At 43.2% G+C, this 21,928-nt stretch overlaps 1 protein-coding gene across 2 annotated transcripts in view; it reads left to right on the top strand.

Moving 5' to 3' along the window:
• Positions 1–949: 949 nt before the first annotated feature.
• Positions 950–21,928, top strand: part of B3GALT1 (beta-1,3-galactosyltransferase 1) — a 334,916-nt gene continuing 313,937 nt past the window's right edge. For both annotated transcript variants that reach the window (XR_007768334.1, XM_050916293.1), the window contains exon 1: positions 950–1,131. The gene's annotated coding sequence lies outside the window, so the exon portion shown is untranslated. The remainder of the gene's footprint in view (positions 1,132–21,928) is intronic.

Below are 21,928 nucleotides of genomic sequence, written 5' to 3'. Positions count from 1 at the left end.
GATTATTTTAACCCTTTGCCACAATGAGCCAAATTCTATCCTCATTTATTCTGGATTTACACCAATTATATTTCCACCAGTCTCCCTCCCCCAGCTAAATGGAGAAGATTAAACAGTAGAAGTTAAGTGGAGGGATCAAGAGCAAGCCCTGGGATGTTAGATGTTTTCGCCCCACTGGCCTATAAAGAACTAAACATTTTTCCCTTTTCCCCAGCCAGTGAGTCATGCACAAGGGAATGGATTTTTAATCTTATCAACAGACAATGTATAGCCATAATGGTAGATTGTAAACTCCTCTCCGTAGGTGCTGGAACTAAGGGTGCTGCTGGGCCTGTTGCCACACCCCCTGGCTTGAAGTGGTTTCCATCATTTACAGGGTTCAGTGGCTCTCAGCACCTCCCCCACCATACAAATTGTTCCAGCACCCGGGCTCCTCTGGCCAGGGGCTTTCGCTCACGTGCTGCCTGCACAGCACCTGGCGCAATCGGGCCCCTCCTAGCGAGGGCCTGGAGCGGGGCCAGACTCCGAGTAAAGACTAAGGCTAATCAACTGATTTCAAGGGAGCGACTACAGCAAGCCGCTGGTGCAGCCCAGCCACGGGAGAGCGGGGGTTGGCCCGGGGCCAGTGCACTCGGCTGCACGGCGAAGCGCGGATACCGGGGGACAAGCGCAGCCATACGGTGCCCGCGGAACGCTATCCAGTCCCGGATCCCGCGCCCTCCGCGCGCCTCGTCCCCGCCCCGCCGCCCTCGAGGCACAGCGCTCCCGGGGCTCGCAGCTCTCGCGGAAACGAGCTCGCTGAGGCAGGGAGGCGGCGAACGTCGGGACCTTCCTCTCTGATTGGTCCCCGCCGCTCGATCTCTCCCCCCGGCTCGAGCGAGAGGAGGCGGCGATTGGCTGTCCGGGCCTGTCAGTCGGAAAGGCCAAGTTCCATTGCGGGATCGACTCGCTCCGCGAGCCGGGCTTGGCTGCTGCTGCCGCTGCCGCGGCGAGCTGGCCGGCTGCTGCTGATGGAGAAGTGATGCTGGCTGCCGGGACCCGGGCGGCAGCAGCGGCAGGACCAGGACCAGCTGTGGGAGCCCAGCTGAACCCTACGTGCCGCCAGCCGGGCGAAGACAGCAAAGCCAGCTGGTAAGGTTCAGCCACGGGGGAGGTGGATGCCTCTGCCTCGCTCTGTGCGTCCATGCATGGCTGTGTATCCACAGCGCCGTGTGTTGGAGGGGCTGGAGGCAATGCAGGGCAGCGTAGCAGCGAGGAGAAGCGCTGTGTGTGGGCAAGATGTCTGGGACACAGGGAATCGGCTGCTGCCGCTGCCGGCTGCAATCGACTTTGACAGGCAGGAGATTGCATGTGTGCGCGTTAGGATCCACACTTCGCAAGCGAGGTACCTACCTCTCCAGCTATCCTTGCCCGGCTGCCCTTCAGGAACCACAGGGATTGCTGGAAACGAGCGTGTCTTGCTGAGGCTCGGACGAGTGCAAAAGTCCGCGATGTCTCTGTAAAGATAAAAGCAAAGCCGAGCAAAGTGAACTTTATTGCCATAATTACAGTGGGAAGTGTTAGTTAGCGTGGTCCTTCCAAGGGAATGCAGACTCCAGAGAGGCACAGTCGTGTCACCAGGATTGCTGGAGAGGAGACAGTAGTTACCAGTAAAGTGAGAAAACGGAGGGCTGTTAGTGAAAAAATGGCGGGTGGGGGGAGAGGACTGTTTATTATATTTTATAGGTTAGACCTAAAGCCCTACAAGCTCAGCTGTTTCCCTCTGTACTTTCCTTGCTGCTGTTGAGCTTCACACGGCTTTGGATTTGGAGATGATGAACTGCCCCCATCCAAACTCATTCAGTGCTCCTCTTGAAGCATCTCCAAAGACACAGCGTGCATCTTTGGGTTTGGGTTAGTGGACACGTTTCCCAGTTTTCGGTAACTACAATAAACTGTGTTGCAACGGGAAAAGAAAGGGCTTTTCTTTTGTGTGTGAAGCAGAGAGCGTTTAGACATCCAAAGGCTTTCCTATGTGAACTATCAGCTCCTTCAACAGGATGTATAGCCATTTGCCAGCCTTCACTGTTGACTTCCCCAGTGTTTTCTATGAGGGGAACTATCACCGCTTTCAAAGAATGATTCAGTGTAACTGCTAAAAAAGCCAGATTGCCAATTAGCGGAATAGTTTTAACCTTCTGTTTCTATAATGATCCCAACAGGGTACTGGATTTTATTTTCTGTGGAAAGATCTTAAATGTGCTTGCTTTTTATTATACACTGCAGATGGGTGTTGCTGGTTGGCTGAGTTTGAATCAGTTTCCCTCAGTAAAATTGACCAGAGAAGACAAAATAGTGTTTTTAGATTTTAAAAAATTGTTTTACTAATTCAGTTAGTATTGACTCATTCTTTTCACATAAGTAATAAAAATGGAAAGTATAAAAGCTGCTTCATGTTGTCATACTATGGATGGAAAAATAGATAGTGCATGAAAGGTGTGTTTAAGCATGCATGGACCTCTTTAGAGAACCTTACTAGAGACCTTGGTAGTGGGAATCCTTATTACAAGTATCCTGACCTTGACCTGATGACAGTCATTAAAACACTTTTTAAATTAGAGATTATGTAAATATTAACTCAGACCATTTGAATGGAAAATTCATACGCACAGAAAAATTAATAGAAAACAAATTTACTTGTATTATGGCTAATTTATGCTTTTGTAAAAGGCTAAAAATGGTAAGTTCAAAGAAAACTTCTAATATAGCGAACAGGAGGGGAAGAAATGATGCAAGTGACTTTTGAGACTTCTAAAGAATTCCAAAGACTAAATTCTGGGTTTTTTTCCCACACATAATTTTCTCTTTTTCATTGCTCTTTAACATGAATTACTCTGTGATATAAGACCAAACATTTCATCTCTTTAAAACAGCAGTGTTTAAACCAGTGTTGAATAGTCTTAATTTGCTAAAATATTCCTTAATTTACCTTTAAAAGTTCTTTGATTAATTTTATTATTTTCTTAATTAAATCTTGATTGCATAATATTTTAAATAATTGTTGATATACTTCTATATTTTCTTATGATGGGGCTTGTTCCTGCACCTATTGATGTCATTGAGAGTCTTATCAGGCAGGATTGGACCCAAATCTAATGTCTGAAATAACTGATTTGAAAAGACTAATATAGCTGATCATATGCTACATTTCAATAGGAAACGTAATTTGAATTATTTTTATTTATTATTTTATCTGCTGATCTCTCAGCCATAATCCCGAGTGCTTAAAATGCTGCTCATCGTGTTAAGAAGTTGTTTTATGTATTAAAATGTGTATGATGTGCCAAGAATACTTAATTCCAAGTTTATGATTCTTTTCTAGCTGTCAAAAAACCACAATACTGTATCGATTTGGTGCTCTAAAACTCACAAAGTAATCTGATAAATTAACTAAATTTCTTAAATTTGACACCATGCATGACAAACTTTTTTTAAATTACAAAATCATATGATAGATGGGAGAATGGACAACAAGTGTAAACCATATTATCACAAAGCCTTTATATTTCTGCTCACTCTGGAGAGTTGGAGTCCAGTGTTGTGGCTCGACAGTAAATATTAAGTGCAAGTTCTACACCTCAGATCTTTTTGACTAATACAACATTATTCTTCCCATGGTGTATTTAGTAGGTAACTATCTTTATTTACAAAACATAATATGCAATTTAAATTCAGTTGCCCGTTTAGCATACAGATTTTCGGTGGATCTTGCGAACTCAAAAACTGGTATGAAGAGAGGACTACAAAAATATCAGTTAACTTGACAAAAGTCAATTTATTTAAAATATTTTAGGCTAATCTAGGAGTCCAGTAAAGAGAAAACAGTAGAAGCAGCGCTGCAGCTAGAATCAGGTACAGTGCAGATAGTCATGATGCATGATCTCCTAGTCCCACTCAGCTATTCCAGTCTGCCTCATACCAATCCAAACTACCTGTACATGCCCCCTATGGACAGATGGTGCCAAAGGTTCTAGTGGTTTGAGATATGGACAAATGTTATTTTTGACAAGAGATTAAGTGGAAACAACCAAACTAATTTTTCTTGTACCTAAACTAGATTTTAATCTAGATATCCAGATTATGAAATAATAGTCTATTAATGGACTGAATCCCATTGTACAGACCCTTAATAATGTGAGAAGTCTCATTTACTTTAGTGGAATTATTCACAGGAGTAAATATTTACAGGATCGGGTCCTAATTTACTGCATCACTGAAATTATTTAACTGGATCATTTTCGTTATAGTTATTATGAAACATTTTACAAAAATTGAAACATTTTAACTCATTTATATTTCTGTGGAAATGCGCCAGATCTAATGTCACATTAATATATAAACAAGAAGAACTAGGAAGTGGATTTTGTGATAATAAAATGCCCAATCACTAGAAACTATCAGGATTTGATCAATTACATGCTTCTTTCAACGATGCTTTTTTCCTTAATTATGGATTTATTAATGTTCAGATCTTTCTGGAGCTATATCAGAATGACAGTGCAATTTCTTAAACCACACTAGATTTGCTTTATTTAGATTTCCTATTTACAGAATAAGTTCATCCTTTCCCAATACATTTGGAAGTCTTACCAATTGGAGACTATCAAAATAACACAAAATCCCAGATTTTCCTTTCCTGTATATACATCAGTGATTTTTGCAGGGAACTATTAATAAGTAAATAATATAAAGAGGAAATATAGAAAGAAAGATTAATCTTCCTAGCACGTTGCAACCTGCTTCCCAAATAATTGCCCAAAGATGTAAAGCAGTGTAGTAAAATATTGGTGATGTAATTTGCCACATGTAGTAGTAAAATGATTTATTTTGATGCAGCTAGGAAAAACTTGCATTCTGTTTAGAAATGAGAAATTTAAATATACATTTAGTTAAAATACAAAAAAAGCTTTGTAAGAAAATTAGAAAGAACTAATGAATTTTAAATACTTTACGGTGCTTTTTCCTTCAGTTGTATTAAATCATGCAAACTGTACACCGATCTTTTGAAAAGCTAATTCCATTTTTGAACTTCATTGAAAACACTGACTTGTCTCCCCTCCAGCAAATGCAGTGTCCGAAACTTCTGGTCCATGGAAGCTTTGCAGACCTCCCTGGATACAGAGAAGTGTAAAATACATCCTAAGATGACTTATTATCTTCCCCACTTACTCATATGTCAGCTTGTTCCAAATGTTTCCAAGGTGCCATAAGATACTGATAGGTGCATAACACTGCTTTAGGCTGTAGGTATGGATGCCTAAGACTGCTTCCCTCCAAGGAGCAGATGCTCCATGGAAGCTGATCCACCTCCTGTTGACTTCAATGGAAGTCGGATCAGGCCTCATTAAGCATTTCCCATTGACATCCACGAGGACTGCTCTTAGGCAGAGGCTGCAGATTCAGGTCCACAGGCTAAGGATAAACTCATTTTTCAACAGATGAAGATGGGCAGAGGCAGGCAAGTTCTTCTCTCACTGACTGACATACTTGTATGTGGTGTGGGTCACAGGAGATTAGACAGACAAGGTAGGTGAGGTAATATCTTCTATTGGACCTTCTTTGGTTGGTTAAAGTAACAAACTTTTGAGCTTGCACAGAGCTCTTCTTCAGATCTGGGAAATGTACTCAGTGTCACAGCTAAATACAAGGTGGAACAGGATTGTTTAGCATAAGTATTTAACACATATTTCAAGATGAAGTGTCCCATTAACACACCTCCAGTCATGGAGGGAAGGAAAGGAATGCAGGAAGTGGGGGGAGAATGCAGCTTGGGGAGGGGTGATGGTTATAGATTATTAATAAGTCATAAATCTACTGTCTCTATTCAGTCCATGATTTTTAGTGTCTAGCAAAGTTATGAATTTAAGTTCCCATGCTTGTCTTTTGAAAGTGTGTGATTTCCTTTGAGAATGAGGCCTGATAGGTCAGAAATAGAGGAATCACTCTGCGAAAAATGTTCACCCACAGGTGATAAGGTGTTTTTGTCTTTTATCATTTTCCTTTGTGAGTTCATTCAAGTATGTAGTGATTGTCTGGTTTCACCCACATAGTTGTTACTGGGGCATCTAAGTGCACTGGATAAAGTGCACCATGTATTGTGATAGGTATGGGTAGGACCCATAGATGTTGAAAAATGTGTTGTGGGGAGTTTGATCATTGTAGCAGTGAAGATATGTCTGCAGGTTTTGTGTCTGTTGTTCTGGCAGGTCTGGTGCCACTTTGGATTGGTGTGCCCAGGTGTGTGGGGAGCTTGCTTCTGATGATGAGGTTGGAGAGGTGGGGGAGTTGTCTGAATGCCAGAAGAGGGGATACAGGGAAGATTTCTTTCAGGATGGAGTCCCCATTGACCAAGGGTTGTAGTTGTTTAATGATACCTCATATGGGTTCCAGTGTAGGGTCAAAGATGACAAGAAGGGGTGTGTGGTCAGAAGGGGTTTTATTTCTGTATTGTAGAAGGTTCTCAAGGGGTATTTGGGTGGCCCGTTTCATCGTGTGATCTACTTCTCTGGTGGAATGTCCCTGTTTGGGAAAGACAGTTTTGAGTGTGTGAAGGTATATATTGTGGTCTTTCTCCTAAGAGCATATTCACTGGTATTTGAGTGCCTGGGGTTTAGATAACAGATTTCCTGATATGTTTCGGGTGTACTGGATCTCTGAAGGTAAGTGTGGTAATCCGTGCGTTTCTTGTATATACTTGTCTGTAGGGTTCCATTATTGAAGCTGATTGTGGTGTCCAGGAAGTTGAGGCTAGTGTGGGAATGTTCCAGAGAGAATTTAATAGATGGGTGGTGGTTGTTGAAGTGGTGGTGGAAATCCACAAGAGAGTTCAAGTCATCTGTCCAGAGGATGAAAATATTATCAGTGTATTTCAGATATATCATTGGTTTCGTGGTACATTTGTCCAGAAATTCTTCTTCAGAGTGGCCCATGAAGATGTTGGCATATTGGGGACCCATCCTAGTACCCCAGGCCTTTCCCATTGTTTGGACAAAGTGTTCGTTGTTGACTGAAAAATTGTTATGGGTGAGGATGAAATGGATAAGTTTGGCGATGTGTTTGGGGTGGATATCTGATGGTTCTCCATTGTCTTGTAAATATTGGAGGCAGACAGCTATGTCATCATTGTGGGGGATGTTGCTGTATATGGAAGTGACATCCCTGTTAGCAAGGATGGTGTTCTAAAGGAGGTTGTTAATGTTGTGGAGTTTGTGGAGGAAGCCCTTTGTGTCTTGGAGGAAGCTGGTCCTTGTGTGGTGTGTGGTTTGAAGTCCCATTAGATAGTGATCAAACCAGTAGACAAAGGGGGCACCATTGTAGTTTTCAGCCATGATGACAATGTTAAGGAGGCCAACAAAAGCTCCCTGACACCACCCACTATAAAGAATTCAAAGAGGACCTTACACCACAACTTACCCAGGAACTTAAGGACATCATCAAATCCTTCCCCAAACAAATCTAAGAGAAACTCTATATGCTTCCCAAGATGCACAAACAAGGGAACCCAGGCAGATCCTTCATAACCGGCATTCTTAGGGCATGGCTACACTTGCAGATGTAGAGCTCTGCGAGTTAAACCAGCCCTCAGAGAGCACAGTATGGAAAGCACTACAGTGTGTCCACACTGTCAGCTGCAAACGCACTGGCATGGCCACATTTGCAGCACTTGCAGGGGCATTGAGAGTGGTGCATTATGGGCAGCTATCCCATAGAGCACCTCTTCCCATTCTGGCACTGTGGCTTGTGGGAAGGGGGTGGATGGTGTGGGGCATTCTGGGTCCTGTCCCAACATCCCGTGATGCATCACTTTGTATCCCAGCAATCTCTGTGCTTCCGTCCACATTTGGCGCCATCTTTCAACTTTTTTATACTGCTTGTTTTTTCTTCCCTTTTATTCTGCGGGAATGGATCCCAAAGTGCTGAGGAATATGCTGATGGGTCTCGCCAACACGTCATGTTTGGCAGTTGAGTTACTCCGTAAGCTACGAACTGACAGTGAGGAGTCCGACGATGATCTCAATTTGCATAATACATATGACACAAGATTGCTTGTGGCATTCATGGACATGCTCACCAATATGGAATGCCACTTTTGGGCTCGGGAAACAAGCACTGAGTGGTGGGATCACATCGTCATGCAAGTCTGGGATGACAAGTAGTGGCTGCAGAAATTTTGGATGAGAAAAGCCACTGTCATGGGACTGTGTGATGAGCTCACCCCCACCCTGCGGCGCAAGGACATGAGATTGAGAGCTGCTCTGCTGACGGAGACGTGGTTGGCTATTGAAATCTGGAATCTGGCAACTCCAGACAGCTGCCGATCAGTCGCTAACCAGTTTGGAGTCGGAAAGTCGACCATTGGAATCGTGTTGATGCAAGTTTGCAGTTCCGTTAATCGCATCCTGCTCAGAAGAATGGGTAATTTGCATGACATGGCTGGCGTTGCACAAATGGGTTTCCCTGACTGCGGAGGGTTGATAGATGGGATGCATATTCCAATTCTGGCACCACCCCACCTGGTCTTCGAGTATGTTAATTGAAAGGGGCATTTCTCTATGGTACTCCAGGCGCTTGTGGATCACCATGGGCATTTCATTGACATTAATGCAGGCTGGCCCAGAAAGGTGCACGATGCATGCATCTTTCGGAACACTGGCCTGTTCAGGAAGCTGCAAGCCGGGACTTTTTTCGCAGACCAGAAAGGGAAGTCGGAGGCGAAGTCGAAATGCCCATTGTGATCCTTGGAGACCCCACTTACCCTTTAATGCCGTGGCTCATGAAACCCTACACAGGGAGCTCAGCCAGTTGGAAGTGAAGGACAGATAGGGACAGATATGACTGACCTCTCAGACTTGGATCTGCATATGGGGCATGTTAATCCAGTCTTAGGGCTTCAAGAGTTGTGATAGACTGAATGGGCTGTGATGATGCGTTATGAATCTCATTTACACTCCTTTTGCTCTGCTTCCATTGGTCACTGCTAATAATTATTATTATACTCAACACTTACATTTCAGTTTTAATTTAAAAGCACTATTACACTGTGTATTCAGGCATAATTTCACACAACACTGAAATCCATCCACATCTAAGGTTTTATAGTGATGTCATAACCTTAGTCCCAGATTTGGACCTTAGCGTCCAAAATATGGGGGTTAGCATGAAAACCTCCAAGCTTAGTTACCAGCTTGGACCTGGTACCTGCTGCCACCACCCAAAAATTTAGAGTGTTTTGGGGCACTCTGGTCCCTCTGAAAAACCTTCCCTGGGGACCGCAAGACCCAAATCCCTTGAGTCTCACAACAAAGGGAAATAATCCTTTTTCCCTTCCCCCCTCCAGATGCTCCTGGAGAGATACACAGACATAAGCTCTGTGAAACTACACAGAGTGACTCCCCCTCTCTGTTTCCAGTCCTGGAAGCAAAAAGTACTTTCCTATTCCCCCAGAGGGAATGCAAAGTCAGGCTAGCAATCCAACACACAGATCTCCCCTTGACTTCTTCCTCCCACCAATTCCCTGGTGAGTACAGACTCAATTTCCCTGAAGTAAAGAAAAACTCCAACAGGTCTTAAAAGAAAGCTTTATATAAAAAGAAAGAAAAATAAGTACAAATGTTCTCTCTGTATTAAGATGATACAACACAGGGTCAATTGCTTAAAAGAATATTGAATAAACAGCCTTATTCCAAAAGAATACAAATCAAAGCACTCCAGCACTTATATTCATGCAAATACCAAAGAAAAGAAACCATATAACTTACTAGCTGATCTCTTTGTCCTTACACTTAGAAACAGAAGACTAGAAAGTAGAACTACTTCTCCAAAGCTCAGAGAAAGCAGGCAGACGGAAAACAAAGACAAAAGACTCAGACACTCAATTCCCTCCACCCAAAGTTGAAAAAATCCGGTTTCCTGATTGGTCCTCTGGTCAGGTGCTTCAGGTGAAAGAGACATTAACCCTTAGCTATCTGTTTATGACAAGTGAACAGCAACACAACAACTCAGAACTTTTCCATTTTTGGATCTGACCGAACAAAATATTCATTTATACACACAGCCCTTTTGAAAAGTGCCATATACAATTTAAATAATGTGAGAAATTCAGGTAGCCAGAATTTAATTATTTCTATGGAATTTGTCCAGGACATCTAGGTTATCACTTCTGCCTTTGCAGAAAATGCCTGGCATTATTAAATAGCCACAGATCTTTCTTTGTGCTTCTTATACCATGTTTGGGTACTGGCTTAATCAGAAAAGAAGAGGGAAGAATACTATTTATCAAATCACCACCATCTCTTACACACACAGGTTTTTCTCTTGTGGTCTCCTATCTGTCCCTGCCTGCAGGTATATGGGATCTTGGGGAGCAATTACCACACAGCTGGGGTTCCAATTAATTTCTCTATTAAAGGAAAAAAAGGAAGTGGTGGGAATTTAATAATGAAATACGATGGGATGGGGTGTATAGGGTGTTTACAATAGACAACGATGGGGGGGGTTCTTCTTATTGAACAGTGTAGGCAGTTCTAATAGTGGGCTACAGCAAGTGGGGTTCAGCACAATGGGATACAGTACAGTCAATAAGCAACTCTAGATACAGTGTGGAAATGCAAAGCGTACCCAAAAGAAATGCAAAATAAAATGGTAGCTTCTGTATGAGTTAATAGCTAGATACACAATGTAACACAGTGGCATCAATGTAAATACAAAGTATGTCAGAAAAGTGGAGGCAACCAATGGGGTGTTATAATTACAAGTAAAATGTGAGTTACTGTACAACAATACAATATCAATATAAAGTCCTGGTCAAGAAACGGGGGGGGGGGGGGGGGGTGAGTGATTAGTGGTATGCAGACGAGCGGCTGGAAGCAGCGAGAGACTCTGAAGCCCTGCAGGGTGAGGACAACGGAGCAGTGTGATGGTGATCTTCGGTAGGGGAGGGGCAGCGGAGAAGTGTAAAGAAGGGCTAGAGAGAGGTTAAAGCAACAAGCGGACACCAAAAACAAAGGTAAAAAAAAACAGCAAAGGGTTTTGGAAGTTTCACAGGGGGAGAAGCAGCAAGGGGTTTGGGAAGTTCGGAGGGTGATGCAGACGCGGGGTGGGGGGAAGCAGCAAGGAGTTGGGAAGTTCGGAGAGAGTGCAGATGCAGGGGAAAAAGCAGCAAAGGGTTAGGGAAGTTATACTGGGGGAGAAGCAGCAAGGGGTTTGGGAAGTTCGGAGGGCGATGCAGACGCAGGGGGGGAAGCAGCAAGGAGTTGGGAAGTTTGGAGGGAGTGCAGATGCGGGGGAAAAGCAGCAAAGGGTTATAACAGGGAGACACGGAGAAGCACACAGAGGGGGAGATTGGAGCGGGGGAAAAACAGACACGGGAAAGTTCAGGGAGAGATCGGGACAGCAGGAAGGTGAATTTAAGCAGCAAAAAACCTTATCTATCTTAACCAACGACTAGGCAAAACAACAAATATCTCAATTCTAAGCAAAGCTATAACAAGCAACTATACGGAGCAACAAAACAGTAAACTATAACAAGGCAGTTGAAACTTACAAGCTCTACAATCTTAACAAACTATGACTTATTAAACTAAAAAAAACAAGACCTATAGTGCACCTTATGCTATGGGGAGGTTACAGAGGGCAGAGTGGTATGTGTCCAGGACCCAGCTCCCAAGGAAGCCAAGGGATGGTGGCTACAGCGGTGGATACAGCTGAAAGCAGAGAGCCTCAAGGCAAAGCCCACAGGAGCAGAGCTTAGCAGCGGCACAAACTTATTTTTAGCGGCAAAGAGCCCTGGAGTTTAAGAGAGGTTTTAAGACACAGACCAAGGTTTAGCTTGAGTCTGTGTGCTGGGGAAACAGAGCCAGCAGCTAAAATAATAAAATAAAAGTATAGAAAGTTTTACAGAGGGATTCTTACCAGTCCCCAAGGCAGCAGCAAAGGCAGAAGCAGCAGCAACATCAAAAGAGGCAAGGAGGGCTCGGCACAGTCTCAATAATCAGGAGATCTCTCAGGTAGCAATTCGTTCTTTGGGGGGGGGCGTTCAAAAAACAGGGGTACGCTCAAAAATAAAACGAGAGCGGAGAAAGGACCCCCCAGAACCCCTGGCTGATCAGACCAGGCAGCAATGCAGGAACCTTTCTGAGGTGTGTTTCAAAAATGTCTGGTTTTAAAGGCAAACTTGGGCAGTTTCCCGCCAGTAATCCTGATAGGCTCCCTCTGTCACAGGGGAGGGGGCACAGGGAAAAAAACTGAAGGTAAGCCCAGAGACATGCCTGGACATAGTCCTGTGCAATAGGTGACTTAAGAGCACATGAGGCCTATGACTCATGCCCAGGATCTTAAAAACACATTAGGTCTTGCAGCTCTGGACATTGCCTACCCTACGCCAAGCCCAGGCTCAACGAGGTGATAACAGGACTAACCCTTTGAACAGGGCAGTGGTCCCACTTAGCACGCAGCACAAATGGCCATCCCTTTGAGAAGGGCAATGGCTCTTGTTAAACAACTTAAGGGGCCCTCCCTTTGAGAAGGGCAGTGGCCCTGGTAAACAACTTAACAGCCAGGGAAGGGCGGCCACAGGAGAACAGAAAACAAAATGGAGTCTGGGGACAGCTGTAAGAAACAAAATGGAATAGGGGATAGCTGTAACAGACACTATCCAAGTATCAGATTTGACACAATTAAAGCCCTTGGTGTTCTGATGTAGATAATATGAAGGAGCTTGCCTCCCTCTGAGCTGTTCTGCAGCTCCTCCATGTAAAAGGGCTGTTGTTTTGTTTCTTTAGTCCAGGGGTTGGCAACCTTTCAGAAGTGGTGTGCCGAGTCTTCATTTATTCACTCTAATTTAAGGTTTCACGTGCCAGTAATACCTTCTAAAAATGTTAAAATGTATCTTTCTGTAAATCTATAATGTATAACTAAACTATTGTTGTATGTAAAGCAAATAAGGTTTTAAAAATGTTTAAGAAGCTTATTTAAAATTAAATTAAAATGCAGAATCCCCTGGACTGGTGGCCAGGACCTGGGCAGCGTGAGTGCCACTGAAAATCAGTTTGAGTGCCGCCTTCGGCATGTGTGCCATAGGTTGCCTACCCCTGCTTTAGTCCTTCAGCAAGTGACCACATATTCACGTGAATAGCTGGCTCTGCTGAGCAGCAACATCTGTGGCTTTGTGGGGGTTGTGCCAGCCAGAAGGCTGCAAATATTTCCTGCTGGATTGGGCCCTGAATTTGTTAAAGGATACTCTTACTAATTAGAATTGGATCTTGTATTTTAGAAGAAAAGTAGAAAAAATAACATTTCTCTTATGTTTTAATTTGATATTTACTTTACATAGCAGGAAATTTAAGTAGGGGAACAAATTTTTAGCATTATCTGTAGTCAGTCAGATCTTAAAAAGGAAGTATTATGGAGTGTGTCACATTCCAGACCACTGGTGATTATGGCTAGTTCAGGAAACTGCCCGGATTAATAATTTAGAGCAATCTTGATCCCCTCCCATGATAAAGTTTGTATTTAGTGGTGGAGGGGAAGAAAAACTCTACAAGATGCCCCTCATAGGGTTTCTCCCAAACTATTGCACTGGGGGAATGGGAATAGTGGGGTACAAAGTTTGCCCTCTTAGTGACTGCAGTTAAAGTTACACATAATCAAATCAAATGTTTGTAAGTATGGAAAGACATAAATACGATCACGCAAATAACCTTAACTCTGCCCACACACTACTCAATAAACAAACAAAGAATCTCAGTCCCAAACACCACCTAATTAATCATCCTCCATTCACATATTAAATTTCATACCTACACCAAAGAAATGGACAAAGTCCTTCCCACATTTTCAATAGAGGTCTGTGTGCCATAAATAGCCACTGGAGTGTCCACTAAAAACATGTTCATAGAGTCAGTGCTCCATGATTTGCACTAGCTTCCCATGGGTTTTTGGATGGAGTTTAGGTATTGGTGTTGACCTACAAAGCCCTATATGGTTTAGGACCTTCCTACCAGAGAGGCTGCTAGTCTCCCCGTGACATACCACCATAGGGTAGATCATCAGAGATGCTCAAATTGGACCGTCCCCCAATATAAAAGAGAAGGGATCACTGGCAAGGTGTTCTTCATTCCTGTGAAATGCCCTGGTCAAAAATAGCCCAAATCTGTTGCTCTTCAGGGCATACTTCTTAGGAGGGTTGCTGAAGAAGCGGATATTGTTGAGGATGATGATTAGGAAAAAATGGGGCATATGTTTTATTGTTGTACTACTAGTACAATCAAAGGACTGGAAAGGACCTTGAGAGGTCATCTAGTCCAGTCCCCTGCACTCATGGCAGGACTAAGTACTATCTAGACCATTCCTGACAGGTGTTTGTCTAACCTGGTCCTAAAAACTCCAATGATGGAGCTTCCACAACCTCCCTAGGCAATTTATTCCAGTTCTTAACCACCCTGACAGTTCGGAAGTTTTTCCTAATATCCAACCTAAACCTCCCTTGCTGCAATTTAAGCCCATTGCTTCTTGTCCTATCCTCAGAGGTTAAGCAAAACAATTTTTCTCCCTCCTGCTAACAGTGTTTTACGTACTTGAAAACTGTTATGTCTCCTCTCAGTCTTCTCTTTTCCAGAGTAAACAAACCCAATTATTTCAATCTTCTCTCATAGATCATGTAAAAGCAGCAAAGAATCTTGTGGCACCTTATAGACTAACAGACGTTTTGGAGCATGAGCTTTCGTGGGTGAATACCCACTTCATCAGATGCATGTAGTGGAAATTTCCAGGGGCAGGTATATATATGCAGGCAAACTAAAGATAATGAGGTTAGTTCAATCAGGGAGGATGAGGCCCTGTTCTAGCAGTTGAGGTGTGAAAACCAAGGGAGGAGAAACTGGTTTTGTAGTTGGCAAGGCATTCACAGTCTTTGTTTAATCCTGAGTGGATGGTGTCAAATTTGCAGATGAACTGAAGCTCAGCAGTTTCTCTTTGTTTTTGTGGGACCTCATTATCTTTAGTTTGCCTGCATATATATACCTGCCCCTGGAAATTTCCACTACATGCATCTGATGAAGTGGGTATTCACCCACGAAAGCTCATGCTCCAAAATGTCTGTTAGTCTATAAGGTGCCACAAGATTCTTTGCTGCTTTTACAGATCCAGACTAACACAGCTACCCCTCTGATACTTCTCATAGATCATGTTTTCTAGACCTTTAATCATTTTTGTTGCTCTTCTCTGGACTCTCTCCAGTTTGTCCACATCCTTCCTGAAATGTGGCACCCAGAACTGGACACAATAATCCAGTTGAGGCCTAATCAGTGCAGAGTAGAGCGGAAGAATTACTTCTCGTGTCTTGCTTAGAACACTCCTGCTAATACATCCCAGAATGATGTTAGCTTTTTTTACAGCAGTGTTACTGTTGACTCATATTTAGTTTGTGGTCCACTATGACCCCCAGAGCCCTTTCCACAGTACTCCTTCCTAGGCAGTCATTGCCCATTTTGTATGTGTGCAACCGATTGTTCCTTCCTAAGTGGAGTACTTTGCATTTGTCCTCATTGAATTTCCTCCTATTTACTTCACACCATTTCTCCAGTTTGTCCAGATCATTTTGAATTTTAATCCTATCCTCCAAAGCACTTGCAGCCCCTCCCAGCTTGGTATCGTCCACACACTTTACAAGTGTACTTTGTATGCCATTATCTAAATCATTGATGAAGATATTGAACAGAACCGGACTGAGAACTGATCCCTGTGGGACCACAGTCATTATGTCCTTTCAGCATGACTGTGAACCACTGATAACTACTCTCTGGGTATGGTTTTCCAACCGGTTTTGTGCCCACCTTATTGTATTAGAAAGTTTATATTAGAACATTACTGTTTCTTTCCTTGATATATAATTTTGAGTATTGTCAGATGCACCTAAAGTGTTCAGATGGGTGCCTCTGGTTATTATTTTGTTAATCTAAAGAATAAATAAATAGAGAATTTACCTTTTCAACCCTTTAGAGACCTCATTCCTGTAGATTAGGTCATCTTCAAGATCTGCTACGTACACTTCACTATGATGCAGTATTTAAACTATTGTGCATCCAACTTTAAATAATTGCAGCCATAGGCTCCAGAATTTGATGTATTTTAAACTGTAACTCAATTTAACAAGATAATTTTGTTTTGGAATTAACATATATATGTTTCCTTAGAGCATGCATGTCTGTAGTCTGAGATTTGCTTTTAGAGACTGGTGACCTAAAGTCAGTTTTCCTGATCTTTCCATCCATTTGATAACGCATGTTGCCAGAATCTCTTTACACAAAGAATAAGCAGCAATTGTACCCTACTTGGTTTGGTTCATATTTTATTCCTGATATTTTTGACGTTATCATGGAGTTTGTTTTTGCAAGAAAATTAGGGAACAGGGTCTACCCGCAAAAAGCTGACATGATATTGAATATGACTTGTCCCTATCTGCAGTTAATACAAAATCATGGTCATGTGTGTGTTAGCTCAACTGCTCAAGGTTGCATTCAAATGTGGGATAGTGAATACAAGACTGTGGACTACTGCATGGTAGCATGTGCAGATGTCATGGATGGGTATAAATACCCTGTAGTATTTGAGCATTGTCCTCTGTAAGATTATGCCACTTGAGTAATAGTTGACAGGTAAATCTCATGAGGGGAATGAGTGGACAGTAGCAAAATCCATGCAGAATACATTCTAAAGGCACACACACTGAACAAAATCACTTGTGCTGCTTATCTGACTTACACATGCTACCATTCTAGGGCAGCGCTTGGCTCCTAATGTCTAATTATAACAATAATATTCTTTTTGTTGAGATGTCCATAATCATGAACCCACTATTTGTAGTCTATGTTTCTGAGACACCAGCACAATTTTAGTAGTTTCTCCTCAAGGAGAGCTATAGATACTTATAATGAAGGAGAATATTTTTCTGTGGGTGATACACAAGCAGTGTGCCACATTGATGCAATCACCTAGAAGATAGTCCATATCCATTTAGAAAGAGTATGAAGTATTTTTACAAAAAAATAATTATCTTCTCAATTAAATCAGTCAGATTTTTGGTCTTTAAGCACCTAATACAAGTCTAATTAACAAGGCTTCAGATTTGTCATGGAATTTTTTAAAAATAAAAAAATCATGGAGCAGTCATGGTAAATGTAGTAAAAGTCACAGGCTTAGGGGGAAATGATATGTAAGGTCATCAGAGTGCTATTTAAAGTGAGCAGGGCCTCCCCCCATCAAGACAGTGAGGCAGCTTGGCCAAACCTGAGGGCTTGTCTACATCAGAAAGTTGCAGCGCTGGTGAGGGAGTTACAGCGCTGCAACTTAGGAGGTGTACACATCTGCAGGGCACCACCAGCGCTGCAACTCTCTGTTTGCAGCGCTGGCCGTACTCCCGTTTTGTCTCGGGTGTAGAGGATCCAGCGCTGGTGATCCAGCGCTGGTAATCAAATATAGACACTTACCAGCGCTTTTCTTGACCTCCGTGGAATAAGCAGGTATCCCAGCATACCTGAGGAAGCCTCTGGTAATCAAGCTGGTCTCCTTCCCCGGTTGGCTCTCGCGTTCCCCGAACCCCGAGCAAGCAGGTCTCCTTCCCTGAGGTTTGCTGGGTGGTTCCGGGAACGCGAGAGCAAACCGGGAAAGGAGACCAGCTTCGCCGCGGTTTGCTCTCGCGTTCCCCGAACCCCGAGCAAGCAGGTCTCCTTCCCTGAGGTTTGCTGGGTGGTTCCGGGAACGCGAGAGCAAACCGGGAAAGGAGACCAGCTTCGCTGCGGTTTGCTCTCGCGTTTCCCGGAACCACCCTGTAAACCGCAGGGAAGGAGACCTGCTTGTTCGGGGAACGCGAGAGCAAACCGCGGCGAAGCTGGTCTCCTTTCCTGGGTTTGCTCTCGCGTTCCCCGAACCACCCAGCAAACCGCAGGGAAGGAGACCTGCTTGTTCGGAGGTTAGGGGAACACTGGAGCAAACCGGGGAAGGAGACCTGATTCCCCGCGGTTTGCTCTCGCGTTCACCGAACCCCGCTTGAAGCCGCCCAACAGCGCTGCAGTGTGGCCACATCTAACACCACTTGCAGCGCTGGTTGCTGTAAGTGTGGCCACTCTGCAGCGCTGGCCCTATACAGCTGTACTAATACAGCTGTAACAACCAGCGCTGCAAAATTTTAGATGTAGACATGGCCTGAGTAGCATTACAACTCCCGTTATATCAGTTCGCGATGCTGAAAGCAGGACTATGGAACCAAAGAAAAGTCATAGACAACCAGAAAAATCACCATACCTATGACACTTCTACCACTGTGACAAACTTGCAGTCCTAATAATTAGTATATTTATGTTCTCCTACTGTACAAACTGGTCAATTTTATTTTATCAAGCTTTGGAAGATCAGATCCATCTACAAAAAAAGCTAACGAAAGAAAAATGTTCATAGCTCAGAGACTTTTTGAAGGTAATACAACATATCAGTTCTACCTGAAAGTGTTTGACAGCAGTCTGAGTACTGTTGGCTTTTGTTATTAACCCCCAGATAGTGCTTTTCATCTAGACTGTATGCTTAAAATGGTTCTAAAGTGCCAGTTATGTGCTGCCTGGAATTGGCTACTGAACAGACTCAGTGGTAAGCCAAGAAGCAGAGTGACACAGGGTTGAAGGTTCGCTGCAAAATTCAAAATTAAGTACATGACAAATGATCCTACTAAGGAGATGTTGACTTGAATAGAGTAGTTAAGGTCCAAATCAAGGTCAGTCATTAAAGTCAGACATAAAAATACGAAGTGTCACAGCACACTATTACTGCAAAAAATTACTTACTTTCTTGTTTTTACCATATAATTATAAAAATAAATCAATTGGAGTATAAATATTGTACTGACATTTCAGTGTATAGAATATAGAGCAGTATAAACAAGTCATTGTATGAAATTTTAGTTTGTATGGACTTTGCTAGTGCTTTTTAATGTAGCCTGTTGCAAAACTAGGTAAATATCTAGAAGAGTTGTCGGACCCCCGGAAGACCTCTGCCTCTCCCCAGGGGTACATATAGCTCTGGCTGAGAACCACTGATCTAGTCTGATCATCTGCACTTTACAGGCTACAGAACCCCACCCACCCACTCCTGCAATAGACCTGAGTTACTGAAGTCCTTAAATCATGAGTTAAAGACTTCAAGTTTCTGAGAATCCACCATTTACACTAGTTTAAACCTGCAAGTGACCCATGTCCCTTGCTGTAAAGAAAAGCGACCCCCCCCCCCCCGAGTCTCTCCCAATCTCACCCAGGGGAAAATTCCTTCCCGACCCCTAATATGGTGATCAGATAGACCCTAAGCATGTGGGCACAACCCACCAGCAGGACACCTGGGAAAGAATTTGCTGTAGTAATTTAGAGCCCTCCCCATCTATCGTCCAGCCATTGGAAATATTTGCTGCTAGCAGTCGGAGATCGGGTATATGCCATTGTAGAGAGTGTTGTCATACCATCCCCTCCATTAACTTATCAAGCTCACTCCTGAAACAAGATAGGTTGGTGGAAGAGAGAGGGAGAGGGAGTGTGTGTGTATGTGCGTGTGTGTGTAGAACTGGTAAGCAAGGCCCTCGGAGGAGAGGGAGCTTCTTTTGAGCACAGCAGGCTTGGAAACTGGAAGCAAGGAAACTGCTTCCTGTTGTTCATTCCTTCTGTGTTCAGGGAAACATTCTTTGTAAATAAACAGGATCGTAGCAAAGAAATATCTGACTCGATCATCAATTTCGCTCCCTAATGGAAGCAAATTGATTATGCCATGAATATTGGCTAGCTGCTGCCGCCGCCAAGTAGCAACCATACTACTTGAGCTGTACATAATTTTATAAGAAATACATTATGCTGTAGTAATATATTCACGGAATCCTAAGACTCCATGGATGGTACTGTATCTTCACTATCGCCATTTGGAACTTAGAACTCAGAGATTTTCATACTCCGAAAGCTCAGGCCCTTGTCACTTGAGCTTAAAGGAAATGATTCTTAGCTGTTAGCAGTAGAAGGCCTATGAAACATAGCTGAGCGCTTTTGAGTCTATCCAATAGAAGGCAGTGATGTGTATACACACTAGCCAATTAATATAGGTTTATATATTGTGACAAAGTTCCTCCTCTACCTTGGTGGGTCCTGCATTTATTGGCAGCTTTGCTCACCTCAGTGATCTTTCCCACAGTCTGGATCAACTTCTCCTGTTTCTGAACAGGAGTTGGGAGATTTGGGGGGAACCCAGGCCCGCCCTCTACTCTGGGTTCCAGCCCAGGGCCCTGTGGATTGCAGTTGTCTATAGTGCCTCTTGTAAAAGCTGCAACTCCCTGGGCTCTTTCCCCATGGCCTCCTCCAAACACCTTCTTTATCCTCACCACAGGACCTTCCTCCTGGTGTCTGATAACACCTGTACTCCTTAGTCCTCCAGCAGCACACCCTCTCACTCTCAGCTCCTTGTGCCTCTTGCTCCCAGCTCCTCATACGCACTTCCTCTCCTCTGGTTCCTCCTCGCCTGACTGGAGTGAGTTCCTTTTTAAACCCAGGTGCTCTGATTAGCCTGCCTTGATTGGCTGCAGGTGATCTAATCAGCCTGTCTGCCTTAATTGGTTCTAGCAGGTTCCTGATTACTCTAGTGCAGCTCCTGCTCTGGTCACTCAGGGAACAGAAAACTACTTATCCAGTGACCAGTATATTTGCCCTCTACCAGACTCCTGTACCCCACTGGTCTGGGTCTGTCACAATATATTACAGTGGTGATTTTCAACTTGTGGTCTGTGGACCTTTGGGGGTCTTCAAGACCATGTTTAAGATTTCTAAAGGGGTCTGCACCTCCATTTGAAATTTTTTAGGGGTCCACAAATGAAAAAAGGTTGAAAACTACTGTATTACAGCATTTTTGTAAAATTCTCAAAATCCTGAACCTATGCTATATAGCTTTTGGTAGTCTAATTTAAATTGCCTGGCTTTTAAAACACAACAGTCCCATTCAGAAGTATGTTTTATGCACAGGAGTACAGAACAATTCTTTCTTATTTCTCTGAAATAAATAAAATACCCATCTTTTTACCATAATTCAAGGAAGCCTATGGGAATGTTATGACATCGGATGCTAGTGGTTTAGGAATTTTGCCATTTCATAAGTGTCTTTCTTTTTGGTGGGATGGTTTTCAGTAAATCAGATTGTATATATAACATGTGCTGTCTTATTACACATGGTCACTTGAATGCCTAGAGCCTGGTATGATCAGGAAGCTTTACTGTCTTTTCTAAAGTCTTTCTGTATTTTCTGTTTGATTACTCAGCCAAGTTACTTCAAACTTTTGTTTGATCATAGATCAAACTTGTCTATTAAAGTGTCTTGTAGCTAGAGTTCTGACATCAGCAAATAGGTCAAGCTATATTTGAAAAAGTCTTGTGCATTTTGCACTACGTGCCAATGAATAGAAGACTCAAAATGATTTTCAGTCCTGTTTGAAGGCTTTTGTGCTAAGACATGTTTAATGCTTTGATAAAGTCTTTTCCAGTTGGATGCCACTAACATCTACAGAGTTTCCCAAGCTCAAGTAGAGCAGCTCCAACTGCACTGCAAAAATTTTGTGGGTTGTATTTTAGATTCAGTATATATTTGTATTTTTGCTGTGCTATCCAAAGCATTTAAAAATACAAGTTCTACACATTTCAGGCTCAAGCAAGTTTTATATTTCTGGTCTGGTTAATGTGAATGGGGCTCCAGGTGGGGCCAGAAATGAAGGGTTCAGGATGCGGGAGAGGGCTTCAGGCTGGGGGTGTGGGCTCTGGGTGGAGCAGGGGATGAGGGGCTTGGGGTGCTGGAGGGGGCTCAAGGCTGGGGACCCTGTAAAAAAGAT

Source organism: Gopherus flavomarginatus, chromosome 10, assembly GCF_025201925.1.
Source record: "Gopherus flavomarginatus isolate rGopFla2 chromosome 10, rGopFla2.mat.asm, whole genome shotgun sequence".
NCBI classification, from domain to species: Eukaryota; Metazoa; Chordata; order Testudines; family Testudinidae; genus Gopherus; species Gopherus flavomarginatus.
This window is presented reverse-complemented; position numbering and strand designations above follow the sequence as displayed.